At 40.0% G+C, this 15,386-nt stretch overlaps 1 protein-coding gene across 1 annotated transcript in view; it reads left to right on the top strand.

The window, feature by feature from the left end:
• Window positions 1-15,386, top strand: part of ST8SIA2 (ST8 alpha-N-acetyl-neuraminide alpha-2,8-sialyltransferase 2) — a 389,812-nt gene that overhangs the window by 86,538 nt on the left and 287,888 nt on the right. The window lies entirely within an intron of this gene.

The following is a 15,386-nucleotide window of genomic DNA, read 5'->3' as shown; positions in this document are numbered from 1 at the left end:
CCGGGAGCAGGGAGAAAATCCCCCCAAAACAATAGAGTGCTAACTGCGCACTAGAAGCGGCACAGCCAAAATATCTGCCTATGAGCCAGTGGCGGCTGGTGGAACTTGAAAGGGGTGGGCACCTCTTGTATGCTTATAACATGTGGCAGCATTTCACTTTAGCACATCAGTATATAGCACCATAGTGAGAGGCATTTATTAGAACTTTTAATAAATGCCTCTCAATATAGTGATACTAACTGATGTACTAAAGTGAAACACTCCTGCTTGTTAAAGGCATATAAGAGACAAGGGCACTTTTAAATATCTGATTTCAGGATGCACACATCCTGAAGTCACATATTTAAAAGTGATCTCTTGTATGCTTTTAACCTGCAGGAGCGTTTTACTCTAGGACATCAGTTTTTATCACTAGGTTGAGAGGCATTTATTGATAGTTTCAATAAATGCCTCTCAATATAGTGATATGAACTGATGTACTAAAGTAAAATGCCCAGCATGATAAAAAGCACAAAAAGGGAACACTTTTAAATACATGAGTTTTAGATGTGGGCTCTACTGTTCCAGCCTGTGACTTTCTTTTTATTGTTTCATAAACAGTAAAAACTAACCTCAGGCTGGCAGGCATAATGAAAGGCCTCCATTAACTGCAAAACGCTGCTGGAACGTGCATGGCGGCCGCATTTTGGTGCGCTGCTGCTAGTTCCAGTCCAGGATGGGAGGCTTGAGAGTGCCATGAGTGCCCTCTCAACCTCCAATATAAAAGCATGCATGTGGCTTGAGGTCACAGAGTCTCATGACTCTGTGACCTCGAGTCACATGCCTGCAGTCCTTTACAGGCTGCAAGCAACACCGTTTCCCAACATGTCACAGGTGACAAGTTAGAAAAGGGTGACGCTTGTTGCCTGTGAAAGTGCAGGGCTTATACCCTAGATGCCCGGGAGTGCTTGTAAATATGACGCTGCTGGCGTCATGAATGGGAGGTCTCTTCAGACCCCAAACATTGCCGGCCAGGGCTAATGCTATGCCAACCCTTAGCCTTCAAAGGGATTTTTCCCAAAAATTATAATGCAGAGGGACACATGCTCACCAGAGCGCGTGTCCCACTCGAAAGTGCCTGGTTGCCTGGCTCTCATCAAGAGGCAGCCAGGCACTTAAGCAGAATCCCACGAGCTTAAAGCCCTTATATCATTACAAAAATACAAACGTATTTGGATGGTAATTGCTCATTGCAATTACCATTTACGTAACTTAAAAAAAGAGGAGGGTGGCGCCCTGGCTCCCTCTAGAGGCAGCCACTGCAGCTAAGAGCGAGCGTCTATATCCCCCAACAAACAGATTCAATGTGATAGCAGTAATAACGATAAGGTTAAAATATTAAAAACATTAAGAGGAGTCAGGTGAATGACGCCACAGCCATGTTTAAATAAAATATGGCACGGGAGCAGGATGAAAACGCCTCCAAAACACTGGAGCGCTAACTGAGCACTAGAAGCAGCACAGTCAAAATATCCGTCTAAAAGTGAGTGTCTACATCCCCCAAGAAATAGTCAATGTTATAGCAGCAATAGCTATGAGGTAAAACATTAAAAACATTAAGAGAAACAATTCAATTAAATAGCCTAACTCTAACCATACCCATGTACCAATAATAAAGGTTAAGGTATTATTTTGTTACTATTACATAATTCTTAATGTATTAAATTGAAATATATAACAGGCCCTTACCATAACCATAGTGCTAACCCTAACTTTACCTCTATGTTATGTTACTAGGCACATTTTTTATATTTCCTTTTATTGAATTTCATCAAATTCAGGAAAATGTTCCCCTACTGTATCTTTGTCCTTACACTTTACCTTACCAATAAACAATGGATAACTATGTTTCAATGACAATTTAATTTGGAAACCCTTATCATAATTATATTGGTACTGCTAATGCTAAATGCATTTACTGTTAAATAAATTGCTGTTTTTTAATTAAATTAAATTAAAGTTATGTTTTAAATACGTAGCCTTGTTCTAAATCCTAAATTTAAGACTAGCTACTATTTACTTAGATACCTTGAATTAATTTATATTACAATTTAATTAGTTGTTTTTAAATGCAGGGAAATCTTACAATAAACTAAAAATAAATCAAAATTCCAATGTGTCTCGTTACCCCATCAGTGTTTAATCTGAGACGGTGGTTTCTGGTGCTCGGCACTGGTACTTAGGCCCTTATTAGGATGTCGGTTGGAAAGCTTTGGTGTGAATTCCAACAGCCGTATTATGATTATGGCGGTTAGAATTCAAACTGGCTGGTCATTATGGATGAATTCCGGTGGGCTGAAGGAGCCCGTCGGCCAGTCGGAACCGCCACGTAATTCCTTAAGGACGGTGTGTTTGCCGTCAGGATTACCATATCAGATTCCGACAGACTTTACATGTTGGGCTTTATGACATGAAAAATCTGTCTGTAAGTGACTTTGGATGCCCCTAGCATGACTCCCTTGCCTCAGCAGCCTCCGGTTGGGGGCCTGTTAATCCCTGCACCACATGGCAGGCACCTTATGGTGCATGCCACCCGGTGCAGGGATTAACATTAACTCCCATTTCTCAATGGAAGCTTGTGCTGCGGCCGGTTTCCGACCGCAGGACAGGCTCCCATAGAGAAACAGTGGTGCAGTTGCCTTGTAGTTGTCGGGACCGCCGACCTACAGTGGGTCGGCTCAGCTACCGCAGCGATGTCAGTCAGAAGCAACTCCGAATAACATTCTAATCAGGCCATACATTTTCAAAACCAGCGCCTATGGCACTCGGTGGAGCTATCTGTCTAATTTACAGATGAGCATAACAACAGGTGTATAGTAATTAAATATACATTAAAATTGGCTAATACCTTCCGCCAAAGCAATTCCTATAGCCTTGGGGTGCTGTATTAGTTTGAATAGGAGTGTGATGCTTTGTAGTTGTGTTGGTTCTGTCATTGGGAATACTGGAAGGGGTAATAAGTAGTGCAAATGTGAGAGGTTACAACGGTGGACTTCTAGCTCTGCACCTCATGCTCGTTCCAAAAAAGTCCTGTTCCTGCGCAAGTCTCCACAACTCCAGCCATTGCATGATGCCTCTGTGCTCCAGATCCAAATTTGATTACTATTAATGGGGGAGCGCTAGGTAATGAAGTCCAATTAGATTGTAGGTTTTGTCAACAAGGTTATTTATTTGTAATTTCATATGCAATTTCAAGCCAATGTGTTTTATTCTCTTTAGGGGAACTTCATCAGGGCTGAAAAGATGACATATAAAAAACAAATAAAACAGCAACTACATTGGGTGTTTATGAAAAGGCACAAGACCCACAATCAATCAATGCATTTATAGAGCACGCTACTCACCCGTGAGGGTCTCAAGGTGCTGAGAGGGGGGCTGCTGTTACTGCTCGAATAGCCAGGTTTTGAGGTGTTTCCTGAGGACCACAATAACTCACATATATAAACAGTAACCACAGTAAGTGTTTACAAAAAACCATAAAACTCGAACAAACAACCACAATTACTCACACGATAAGATCAGACAAATGACAAACCACACATTTAAAGGACTGTGACGATAATACCCATCTCACTTGAAACTTTAAAAACATATTGTTATATATACAATAAAAGTGAGAAGAAAGAACATACATTAAAGCCATACAATCATGACAGGTTGACATCAGAACAACAATAGAGGTAAAGCATTTAAGTCACATACAAAGTGTGAGGGCAATACAAGAAAGGTACGTGCCATCATTTGTACAAAGGACAAGTACCCTCGGTAGGGCACATCATGTCACTTCAAGGTTTAGCCGGCCGATTGGCATTGCTGCATATATTGGGCAACCCATCGCATATCCGTATCAAGTAACATGATCAAAGGGTTCTGAGTGAACATAAGTGCTTAAGAGAAGCCAGGCCATGCGTATTCAAAGTTACCCTGAGCGAGAATGTGAACTTATTGGAAAGGGCTACGTGTGATTTATTGTGATTTTAAGACCTATCTAGGATGCAGGCAGTGAAATCAGGCAGAAACAACCTCGAATGTTCCTGTAAACCATAGCAAGTGCATACCGTAGGGTTGGGCCTTAGGCCCTCATGCTGGAAATAACAGAGACACAGGACACAATGGATACTGGGTGCAACTGGCCTCGAGCATGTGCGCTCGGCCGCTTTTATTATAGCTGTGTCACCTGACCAGTGACATCAGTGGTGGGTGGGTGTTTAGTGTAATTACATTGTTCGCACTAGAATGCTAACTGACTCTGGGGCACTACACATACCTTCGAAGTATTTGGTTAACTTTCAGAATGACAGAATTGTAGTGCAGGAAATTTTCTCCAGAGTATTGCGCTGGAAGCCCATGGAGTACTTATAGGCATAATAAAGCCTTCATGTTGCGACCTAGTAAGGATAAAAACCCAATGTATAAAAACTCAATGTGAAATGGGGATAAAATACAAAGGGTAGTCAAAGATAATGCATACCTTGAATCATGTAATTATCCCAGGCTCCCATTTCTTTCAGAACCATTGTACGGTACATATGTCGTTGTCGTGCCTGTTCCAATGTCAAATCCCCCCAACGTCTGCCGCTCGGACACACACATCCCTTTAACACTTTTATTATGGCTGTGGGGCCAATATATTTCCCAAAACCTGTCATCGCCTATGCATTCTAGGTAGTGTCCACGATGTATATCTCACACCTAGTGCTTGAAGCCTCCACGTCCTGGTAGTCATACTACGTGATACGCTATGCCCTTACGTGTCCCCCCATCAGGTGGCTGTATGGTCTAAGTAGCATTTCCTCCTCTATTAAGAGAGCAGAGATCAACTCATGACAATATATTTACTGTGTACCGTTGTTGCCATAAAAATCCAATAATTTTTTTTACATGCATAACGAAAGTGGAGGGGGCCCCCCCTGCAAGGTACATGGAGGGGTCCCTTATCCGGATTTAATTTGCATCTCTCAAACTCAATCCCGAGTACTGTGCTGAGGGGCTCCGGGGTCCTCTGTTACGCCACTGAAGCTTTTTCAAATTCAAAAAAAGAGGAGAAAATCAGGATTACTGCCATGGCAGTGTCACTATATATAATAGTGGTGATGTGGATGACTGGAATTACAATGGGGATTTATACACTTGCTGGTTTCCATAGTAAATACTGTAATGACAAATGTGAATATTAAAAATGCAGTGGGACTCCAGATACTTGGATCATTGTGGATTACTTCATGGTAAAGATGCTTTAGATGTTAGGCTACGCAATATGGGGCAAGGCAATGCATCTGCAATTACTGTGGATCAATGTACATATTGCAATGGCAATACGGATTTAAATTCTGAGGCCAGGTTTACAGTATTAGGTGGCAATGGTGCTTTATGTGCTGGGGCATAATGATATGTTGGTGTGGTTACATATTTTTCAGAACATTGACACCCCCTCTATGGTTTCATACCAACCTTCAAACAAGCATTTGCACAGCAATCGGTCTCGCCTTTGGGTCCTTACATGTATTTATCTATGCAGAACATTAGCCTGGGTGCTGAAACATCTACTGTTCTTTAACATGGATGGAAAGTAAGCACCAAACTGTGTGACACGCCAGGTATGGGAACACATGGAGAGAAATATTGCCTTTCAGCGTGAAAAGGTATAGAACAAAGCTCTGTTTTTAATATAAAATCAGGGCCTTCGTGGTCATATCACTGAAAATACAAGATTTTAAAAAAAGATATTGTCTACGGGTGCTTATGGAAGACAATTTCTATGGACTGGAATCTAGAGAATGCTAAAAATTATTCTGGTATTTTACTGACCTCTGCTGGTGGTTTTCTATCAAAAAAGTTACATAGAGGCAGTTGCCAGAAGTATAAAAAAAAGAAAGTCCCTCAGCAGAAAGCAATTAAGGTATTTTACTGACCTCTACTTGTCGTTTTCTATCAAGACAGTAACATAGAGGCAGTTGAACAGAAAAAAGCCCTAATTTGTTTTTCTATAATCAACTGTTACCAGCAGAAAGAGATGGTTATGACAATACGTTTATTTTTTGCACACTATTTGTTATTAGAGGTAATACAGAATCCCTCTGCCATGTATCTACACATACTAAGTGACAGCAAGCTTTAATATGATCTGCATTAAATTAATTCTAATATATCTTCCAAAAAACTGTTAACTGATTTTTGGTGTATTTCATTTCACACTAAAGATTCCTCTTTTATTTTTCATGCCTGCACACATACTTTCTCTTTCATAAAAAATATCAAGATACATACCAAGGGATTTAAGTGGTTTTTGAAAAGGGTGAAGGTGTCTCTATGTATTATAAAGAACACAAATATCCACTGCCATATATAACATAAATATTTCAAGTTACGTCGGAATTCCTTGCCTATGTAAAGGGAATTGGCCTACGGCCTTCTTCCTCTATATGGTCATGGAATTCCTGAGTAACATTCAATATCTAATTAATTAGGCCTTATAGTTACATGACATTTATTTTTTTGACATTTCTCTCTATATTTATCCATATTAATTGTTTGCATTTTATCTGCGTCTATCCATATTTATTTTCGGTTTTGGGAAAAAAAGAATTTAAACTGATAACATTAAACTCATACTCACCTGACAGGTGTAACCGATATAATCAATACAGTTGCACAAAAACATAAACATTTTAGTATCAAACGGGTGTACATTTACAGCTGTTTTCTTACCCTTCTAGGCAATCCAGAAAGCTATTGACCTGGTAGCCATAAATGGCAACATTTATAATCACTCAAAAACAACCTCGTTTTCTGTTTTTATCCATATTAAAAGTAAATACAGAACGGAAGATACATTGCTTTCTGTCTGCGTTTATCTGTAAAAGTCAATAAAGACAGAAAACAGATAGCCTTACATATAATGTATGGCAGTTGTAGTTTATCCCATTTATAACGCATGAAAACCTGCAATCCCAGTATAAAAAAGCTTGTCTCTAAATTGCTTATTATAGTCGCATTGTGAACTCTGGTAACCGTTAATATTAAAATGATGTAGCTGATCAACTGTAACCAGTTTTTACAGCTGAATAGTAACATCATATTGCTGCAACCGCCAGTCACCAACGTGAACAGCAGCAGGTATAGGAGTCTCAGTGAAGTTTAAACAACAAAAACAAGAACTAGATTTTTGCTCTTATGATAATTTTTCTTAATGCACAGTGATCAACAGAAAGGGGATCTTTATGATAATGTTTTTTTCATACATACTTTACACCAGGAAAACAATATTTTCTCTGAATGTTACTGCTGATTCGGAATTACATTCTTTCTTCAACATGATTTACAATAAATTGATGCCTAAATTTTTTTGCAACAAATTACTAACTGCTTATGGATGTTATTATTTCAGACTACATAGACTGCTTTTTTTTCTTCATATCTGCAACCATATTATCCCCATGGATTTAAAAAGATTGTAGGAAGAATGATGGTGTGACCATGTATTGCAACACAAAAATATGAGGGACGGAATGCAGAACATCGTCAAACACTCACCCCTAGAGCAGAGATCTGGGCTTAAATCCATATTTATTTGCCAGTCCAGTTTGGATCCATCCATATGCAAATTAGTCTTGACCATGTTATGCATGGGAACAGTCCAACGCAAACTGCCAGGGAAGGTCCTCCCTGGTCTTGGAAAAAGCATTCTGGGTCCTTTTTGGGGTGTCAACCGTCATCAGCCAGGCTAGCTTGAATACAATGGCATAGGGAACGCAGAACCCACATCTGGGCATACCCTTCCCACTTGGGGTACTATAGCAACACAAAAAGATGATGGACGGAATGCTGAAAATTGTCAAACCCTTACCCCAGTATAGAGATCTGGACCTAAATGCATTGTTTGTTTGCTCGCCATGCCTTTCCACTTTGGACCCATCCAAATGCAAATCAGTCTTGACCTTGCTCCCCATGGGAACAGTCCAGCCCAAACTGCCAGGCCAGGCACTACCTGGACTAGAAACAAGCATCCTGGGTTTATTTTGGAGCATCACCCCTCAGCAGCCAGGCTAGCTTGAATCCAATGGCATAGCAAACACTGGACCCACATCTAGGCATAACCTTCCCACTTGGGGTGACTATAGCAACACAAAAAGATGATGAACGGAATGCTGAACATTGTCAATCACTCACCCCCAGTACAGAAATCTGGGTCTAAATCCATACAAATCAGTCTTGACCCTGCTCCCCATGGATCCAGTCCAGCCCAAACTTCAAGGCCAGGTCCTTTCTGGATCAGAAACAAGCCTCTTAGGGCCATTTTCAGGGTATCACCTTTCATCACCCAGACTAGCTTGAATCCAATGACACAGTGAGCATGGGGCCCACATCTGGACATACCCTTCCCATTTGGGTTGACTATAGCAACATAAAAAGATGATAGACGGAAGGCTGAACATTGTCAAAAACTCACCCCAGTACAGATATCAGATCCTAAATCCATCTTTTTTGCTCATTATGCCATTCCAGTTTAAACCCAGCCATATACAAATCTGTTTTGACCCTGTTGCCCATGAGAACAGTCCAGCCCAAACTGCCAGGAAAGGTCCTCCCTAGACTGGAAACAAGCATCCTTGGACCAGGTTTGTGGTATCACCTCTTGTCAGTTAGGCTAGCTTGAACAAAATGGCATAGTAGCACAGTAACCACATCTGGGCATACCCTTCCCGCTTAGAGCGACAAAAGCAAAACAAACAGATAATGGTTGGAATGCTGAACAAAACAACTGATTTGCATATGGTTGGATCTAAGTTAGGATTGCGTGGTGAGCAAAATCACAATGTATTAAACCCAGAGCTGTGACTAGGGGTGACTGTTTTATTTGTTCTTTGTGTAGTTAAGGAGGTAGGTCCCGGGACGTAGGGTAGGCTGGACCATACAAAATTTTGGGAAAACAGATGCCAACCCCACCACTTTTCAAATGCTCTCTACTACGAGCAAACAAATCAAAATGAATTTCAGATTTGTTCGGTATATTTATTTTTACCTTTTACTTTAGAAATTTCAACATATAAGCTCAGACGGATTGTCTGAGAAAGACACTCAACATGTAACAACTACTGTACAATAATGCAACAAAAAGGAATATAAATCACAGGAAAAGTTACAAAACACACAATTATATAATACACCTTTCGGATAATGAGTGGTCGTATTGGAACATTCAATAAACCAATGAATCTCTGCACATATTGGAACATTCAATAAACCAAAATCAATATATCAACTCAATGAAAGAGACACGTTCAAGGAAAACAATGGAAGAATATAAACAAATTAATCAGTAAGACTCAGAAATAAATTCTGTATCCTTCGCATATACCTCCAATGATGCCGACGCGTTTCGAGTCCGTGAGTCAGGTTGACGGACTCTCATCAGGGCTCAATCAATGTAGTTCTAAAAGGTGTTTATGTTAAAAAGAAAGACAAAAGGAGAGCAACATGTCACCAAACGTTCTTAATACCAGGGTGACCGCCCCCAATGCCCCTCATGGCCCTTTTAGTACCTGACAGTGACTCCGAAGGCCTTATCTCGGGGATCTGTTAGCACCAATGCTTGTAGCGGGACCTTCTGTCCAAATGGGGTCTCAAACCTGTTGAGGGACACCACAAGTGTGGGAACTGTGTGTCCTGTGGGTCCTGTCTGGAGGGCTGTGAATTCCAACATAAGCAAGTGAAATGGACTAACAAAGGGTTCTCCAATTGTAGGACCAAAAATGTTGTGTACGCCATCATCTGTGGTTGCCCTAAACTGTATATAGGGAAGACTAACCAGCAAGTGAACACTAGGATAACACAACATCGATCCCGCATCAAAAATAAAGTGCTCAGCGCGCCAATAGTGCAACACTTTGTTGATAAATCACATGCAGAAACTGATTTTTCTTGGACAGTATTGTACACATTGCCCACTAAAAAAGGTCTTGTCGATATTGAGGAAACCCTGCTGCGCAAGGAGGCCTACTTGATCATGAGATTTAATAGTGCCCAAACTGGACTTAATAGCATGTCCGAGGTATCAAGGCTTTAATCCTGTTACTTCTAAATGTTGCTCTACCTGTTCTGAACTACATGTCCCAGAGTTCCATGCGCCTATTGAATGCTCATATCCCCGCCCTAAAGATGGCGTTGTTGTTTCTGAATTGAACCTGGCAGTTGCACGACGGAGCGCCTACTGAATCGGTGAGTGCTCCGCTTAATAGCTGGCGGTTCATCTGGTATTCGTAAACGGAGCTAACAACTTACAAGTCTCCCGTTTTCGTTTGACAGGCTGCAAGCCGAGGAATAGTAAACAGTGCGGTTCAACCCGGATACCGCTTTACCGTGGTGCATGAATTGACAGCCGCTTGATCGCGATCCCAAGACGCGTAAGCAAAGGTAATTTGCACACGAATCTATCGCGCTGTAGTCTTTAGCGCAAACAGTCTGGATTTGAGCAGGCTCTAAAACTATGCTACGCTCTTTGCCCCCTTACCAGATCGACCAGCATGCCTGAAACCTGAGACCGTTGAGAAAACGTTGTGTCTCCAGGTATGCGTTTTAAAACTTATGATCGTTGAGTCATGTTGGTACTTTAAATGCGTGAGCCGGTGTAAAATCTAATGTGGCGACTTTGGTTCGCACTTTACAGGTTAAATAAGGAACCACAGGATATCTGAACTAGAAAGGGACAGGGAGAAAACACTTGCTACTGTCCGAGGTATGAATCTGGAATTTTTTCCTTTATGTTTCGCGGGTTCACCCGCGTGTGCACAAACTTAAAGTACATTGCTTTTTTACATTCTAAGCTTGATGTTATCTTACAGATAACAAGGTCCCGCTACAAGCATTGGTGCTAACAGATCCCCGAGATAAGGCCTTCGGAGTCACTGTCAGGTACTAAAAGGGCCATGGGGGCATTGGGGGCAGTCACCCTGGTATTAAGAACGTTTGGTGACATGTTGCTCTCCTTTTGTCTTTCTTTTTAACATAAACACCTTTTAGAACTACATTGATTGAGCCCTAATGAGAGTCCGTCAACCTGACTCACGGACTCGAAACGCGTCGGCATCATTGGAGGAATATGCGAAGGATACAGAATTTATTTCTGAGTCTTACTGATTAATTTGTTTATATTCTTCCATTGTTTTCCTTGAACGTGTCTCTTTCATTGAGTTGATATATTGATTTTGGTTTATTGAATGTTCCAATATGTGCAGAGATTCATTGGTTTATTGAATGTTCCAATACGACCACTCATTATCCGAAAGGTGTATTATATAATTGTGTGTTTTGTAACTTTTCCTGTGATTTATATTCCTTTTTGTTGCATTATTGTACAGTAGTTGTTACATGTTGAGTGTCTTTCTCAGACAATCCGTCTGAGCTTATATGTTGAAATTTCTAAAGTAAAAGGTAAAAATAAATATACCGAACAAATCTGAAATTCATTTTGATTTGTTTGCTCGTAGTAGAGAGCATTTGAAAAGTGGTGGGGTTGGCATCTGTTTTCCCAAAATGTTTTATTTGTTCAGCATCAAGTCCATCATCTGTTCTTTTGCCTTTTGTTGCCATGTGTTATACAGAATAAAATACCCTCTGGCGCATGTTAAATGATTTTGCAAGTCAACTTGGTGTTCTGTGACATTAAAAGGCAACTCAGCCTTTGTCCTCTATGTGGTCACAGAGCTCCTCAGTGACGTGCAATATCATTATAATATACAGCAGGGGTACTTTACCCCATATATAACAGGGGCTTATGGTACAGTGGTGGTAATTAGTAATTGGCTATGATGTCCTGTTTTTACCTGCCTGAATCAGGTTTTGACAATGGCCTGTGACCCTCTCAAGTAAATAAGTGAGCATGTCTTCAACTGGAAAACCACTTATTGTTGAAGTAATCTGAAGCTAACATGTCAAGGAACTGTACTTTTCTCACAAGATGTCTGGTTACAAAAAAACTGTTGTCTGCTTGCCAAAAACTTACTGTGATCTTAAAGCCCAACCATTGCTTACCATTTATTGGCTTATTATCACTTTTATTGGTATACAACGGTTAGCACGCATTTTTTACAACGCGGTGCTGTTACCACGCTACTTTTACCACGTAAGTCGTTACAACGACTTGCGCTGGAGGGCGCTCCAGGATAGTAAATAGTTTAATTTACTATCCAACTCCTTCCCTAGAGTCCACGGGGACTGGAGTTGGAATAGTAAATTAAAAAATGTACTATCCAGCGCCCCTCCACGCAAGTCGTTGTAACGACTTGCGTGGTAAAAGTAGCATTGTAACGGTACGCGTTGTAAAAGTACGCGTGGTACCGTCATACATCCCTTTTATTTGCTAGCTTCTTACTTGATGGCTTACTTTGCGTGTCTTGTGTTTGTCAAGCCCCAGGAGTGTAACCTCTTAACATGTGTCCTTCCACTGTTGACTTTTAGGGAACTACTTTCTTGTTTTTGTTTAAGCACTCTTCAGGAGTACACGTGTTTTCCAACTGTCTCCTTCATGTGCTCATCTCCCCCACTGTTTTGCACTCTCTCTCTCTTTCATGGGCTTTTCTTTTACCAATGCTTCTCTCTTGGCTCTGTGCGTCTGTGGTTCCTCTTGTGATCTTCTCACCATCTTCCGTTTGCTGCTTTTCCTCTTCCTTCAAAGACTGAAGCCGCACCACTACCATCATCATGAGGGCTCATGTTGTTCTAGAATCTATGCTCCTTAGGCAATGGATAAACAGATGGTGCTTGCATGACTGAATCTTGCTGTGTTTTTCGTGGTTTTCATTTCATAATTATCCAAAATAAGTTTCTTACGAATTTCTATGTTGGTTTTGTTCCACACTATTTTATAACTGTACTTTCCAGCTGTTTCTGCTGCTTTTTGTAGTACGTCCACAGTTTCTGGCTTATATAAGTACAACCGTTTCATCCTTAACAGAGGATATTGAAAATGAAGGAAGAAGATACTCAAAGCCAGCTATTAATTGGGGAACATAAGGTGACTTAATAATTGAAGTCCTATTATATTTTGAAGAATCAGGGAGGGAATACAATGTCCATAGTTCTCTATCAAATCCCTATATTTCTGGCGTCCGCAGGCATAATTGTGGTTTTACTTCAGTAACATCTTTCTGAACAAAATGAGTTAATTTATTTTTAGACTTTTGTGCAGTGGTGAATCTCAACAATCTAAACGTCAGCAGCCCATTGGCTGGTGATTTGTGTAATATGTGTGTTTTTCTCAAATTGTGCAGGGTGGTGGGAGCCCAGCATTTTAAGTGATAATGGCTAATATCTCATGGCGTATCAATTGTAAAAAAGGGTTGCCCAATTGGTTATACAAACCTTTTACATAGAATGGTGTGTAAGCTGATAGTAACAGGGTTGAATTAAAATAAAGAGGCATGGAACATGCACGTTACAGGCGTACATCCCAGTATAATATGTCTAGCAGTGTTGCAGAGGTCCTTGTGCAACCTGCAGGCCACTTAATCCAACCAAAGTAGAAAAGCTCAGCGGGTTATGATTATGCTGCAGGTTTTCAGGTAACCTCCAAGTCAAGTATTTGCATGCTTATATTTTTTTTAACTTAGTCTTCAATCAATTCCATTTGTGCTGTGCTGTGTCATTGATAAGTTTTGTATAATTAAACACCTCAATCGACATAAGTACATCTCATACAAATGTGGTCAGTTCCGCTAGTCTTCAGAATATCCTCAGTTCACCAGAAGCAGGAAACACAGTGGCAACACGTGCTACATTGGGGGAGCTACCAGGGATTTGAAGTACAGAAAGTATTATATCAAATCCTGGGTGTTTTGAGATCCATTCTTGGTTTGGCTATGGAACAGACTGTGTGATCATAGGCAACCACTAGATCTGTGTCTTCTATCTTAGTGTAAGAAAAAGTAGGACATTAATATTGCATGATATATATATATATATATATATATATATATATATATATATATATATATATATATATATATATATATATATATTATATACAGTTTAAATAACAACAATTCTTTTAAAATGCAATAAATCTTATATGAGTAAGTATTTTTGATAAGATCCTTTACAATACGATAAGGTTAAAGCAAGCAGTAAAATTTTAAAAGCGAAAAATATAAAATAATTATTAATTTTACATTCCCTGGAGTTCTAATTTTTTCCACACTTTCGTTAAAAATTTTGCCAGAGCAGAATTCAAAGGTAAATCGTCTGGGGAAAGACATAGGATCAGAGCCTGTCTGAAAGTTCTCACCCCTCTTTCCTTAAATAGACTCTTTAATACAATTGCTCTTTCATTTCTCAGTTCAGAACAGAGACACAAGAGATGGATAATGTTCTCCTCGCCAGATTTGCACAGCCTACATACAGTATCCTTTTCGTGCTTTTTCCAGGGTGGTAAATGGCATAGACCCGGCAATACACCAAAACGTGCTTTAATAAAGATGTGTTTATTTTTCAGCGGCCATGGTGTATTCAGGTATTGTTGAGCCATCTTTTTTGTAAAACCATTTATTATGAGCCATGCGTGCTTCCTTTTTTCAAAAGTGGCCTTGTCGTTTAGTAATGATAAATGATCTGTAGTTTTATTAACCGTTTTCTTAAATGATTCCTGCGTAATAGAGGAGTCCCAAACCGGCCTAGCCTTAAATTCTTCCAAGGCCGCATCCAAGTATTTCCAAGCTGGTGATTTGCTGTTGCCGCTAATTTCTCTCCAAATTAACTGGGACATTAAGTTGTCTTGGTCATTTTTTATTCTGTACCAGACTTTAATTATGTGTCCCTTTCGAGCATACATCTGGTTATTTATACCAAATTCCATTCTGTCTTGTGCTTGTGAGGCGTTGATGGGCAAATGGAACAAGATTTTAAACATTTTTGAGATAGCATCATTGATAATAACTGCATCTTTTCCATTTAAGGTCTCGCTGCCGTAGGTTAACGAGGGTAGCAGTTTTGCCGAAATAACTTTTAAAAATGGGCAATAGGTAAGGTCGCTAATAGATTCTTGGATAGTCCTAAATACTGCTGTCAAGGCATTTGATTTCCTATGGATTTAAAGTTTCTGTAGAAGAAAGTTTCTGTTGTCATTGAATATAACACCCAAATATCTATAGGTATCTACTTGATCTAATTGTAACTTTCCCAGAAACCATTTTGACTTGTATTTCCTTCTTGAATTTTTTGTGATCACCAAGACTTTGCTTTTTGATTCATTTATACCCATCCTATTATCTTGTACATACTAAGATAATCGCGCTTTTAGGCGTTGTAATCCCACTTTTGTATTGCTTAAAAGGACAACATCGTCCACATATAGG

This window comes from Lissotriton vulgaris, chromosome 2_1 (assembly GCF_964263255.1).
Source record: "Lissotriton vulgaris chromosome 2_1, aLisVul1.2, whole genome shotgun sequence".
Taxonomy (NCBI): Eukaryota; Metazoa; Chordata; class Amphibia; order Caudata; family Salamandridae; genus Lissotriton; species Lissotriton vulgaris.
Note: the sequence above shows the minus strand (reverse complement) of the source record. Positions and strands in the feature narration are given on the sequence as shown.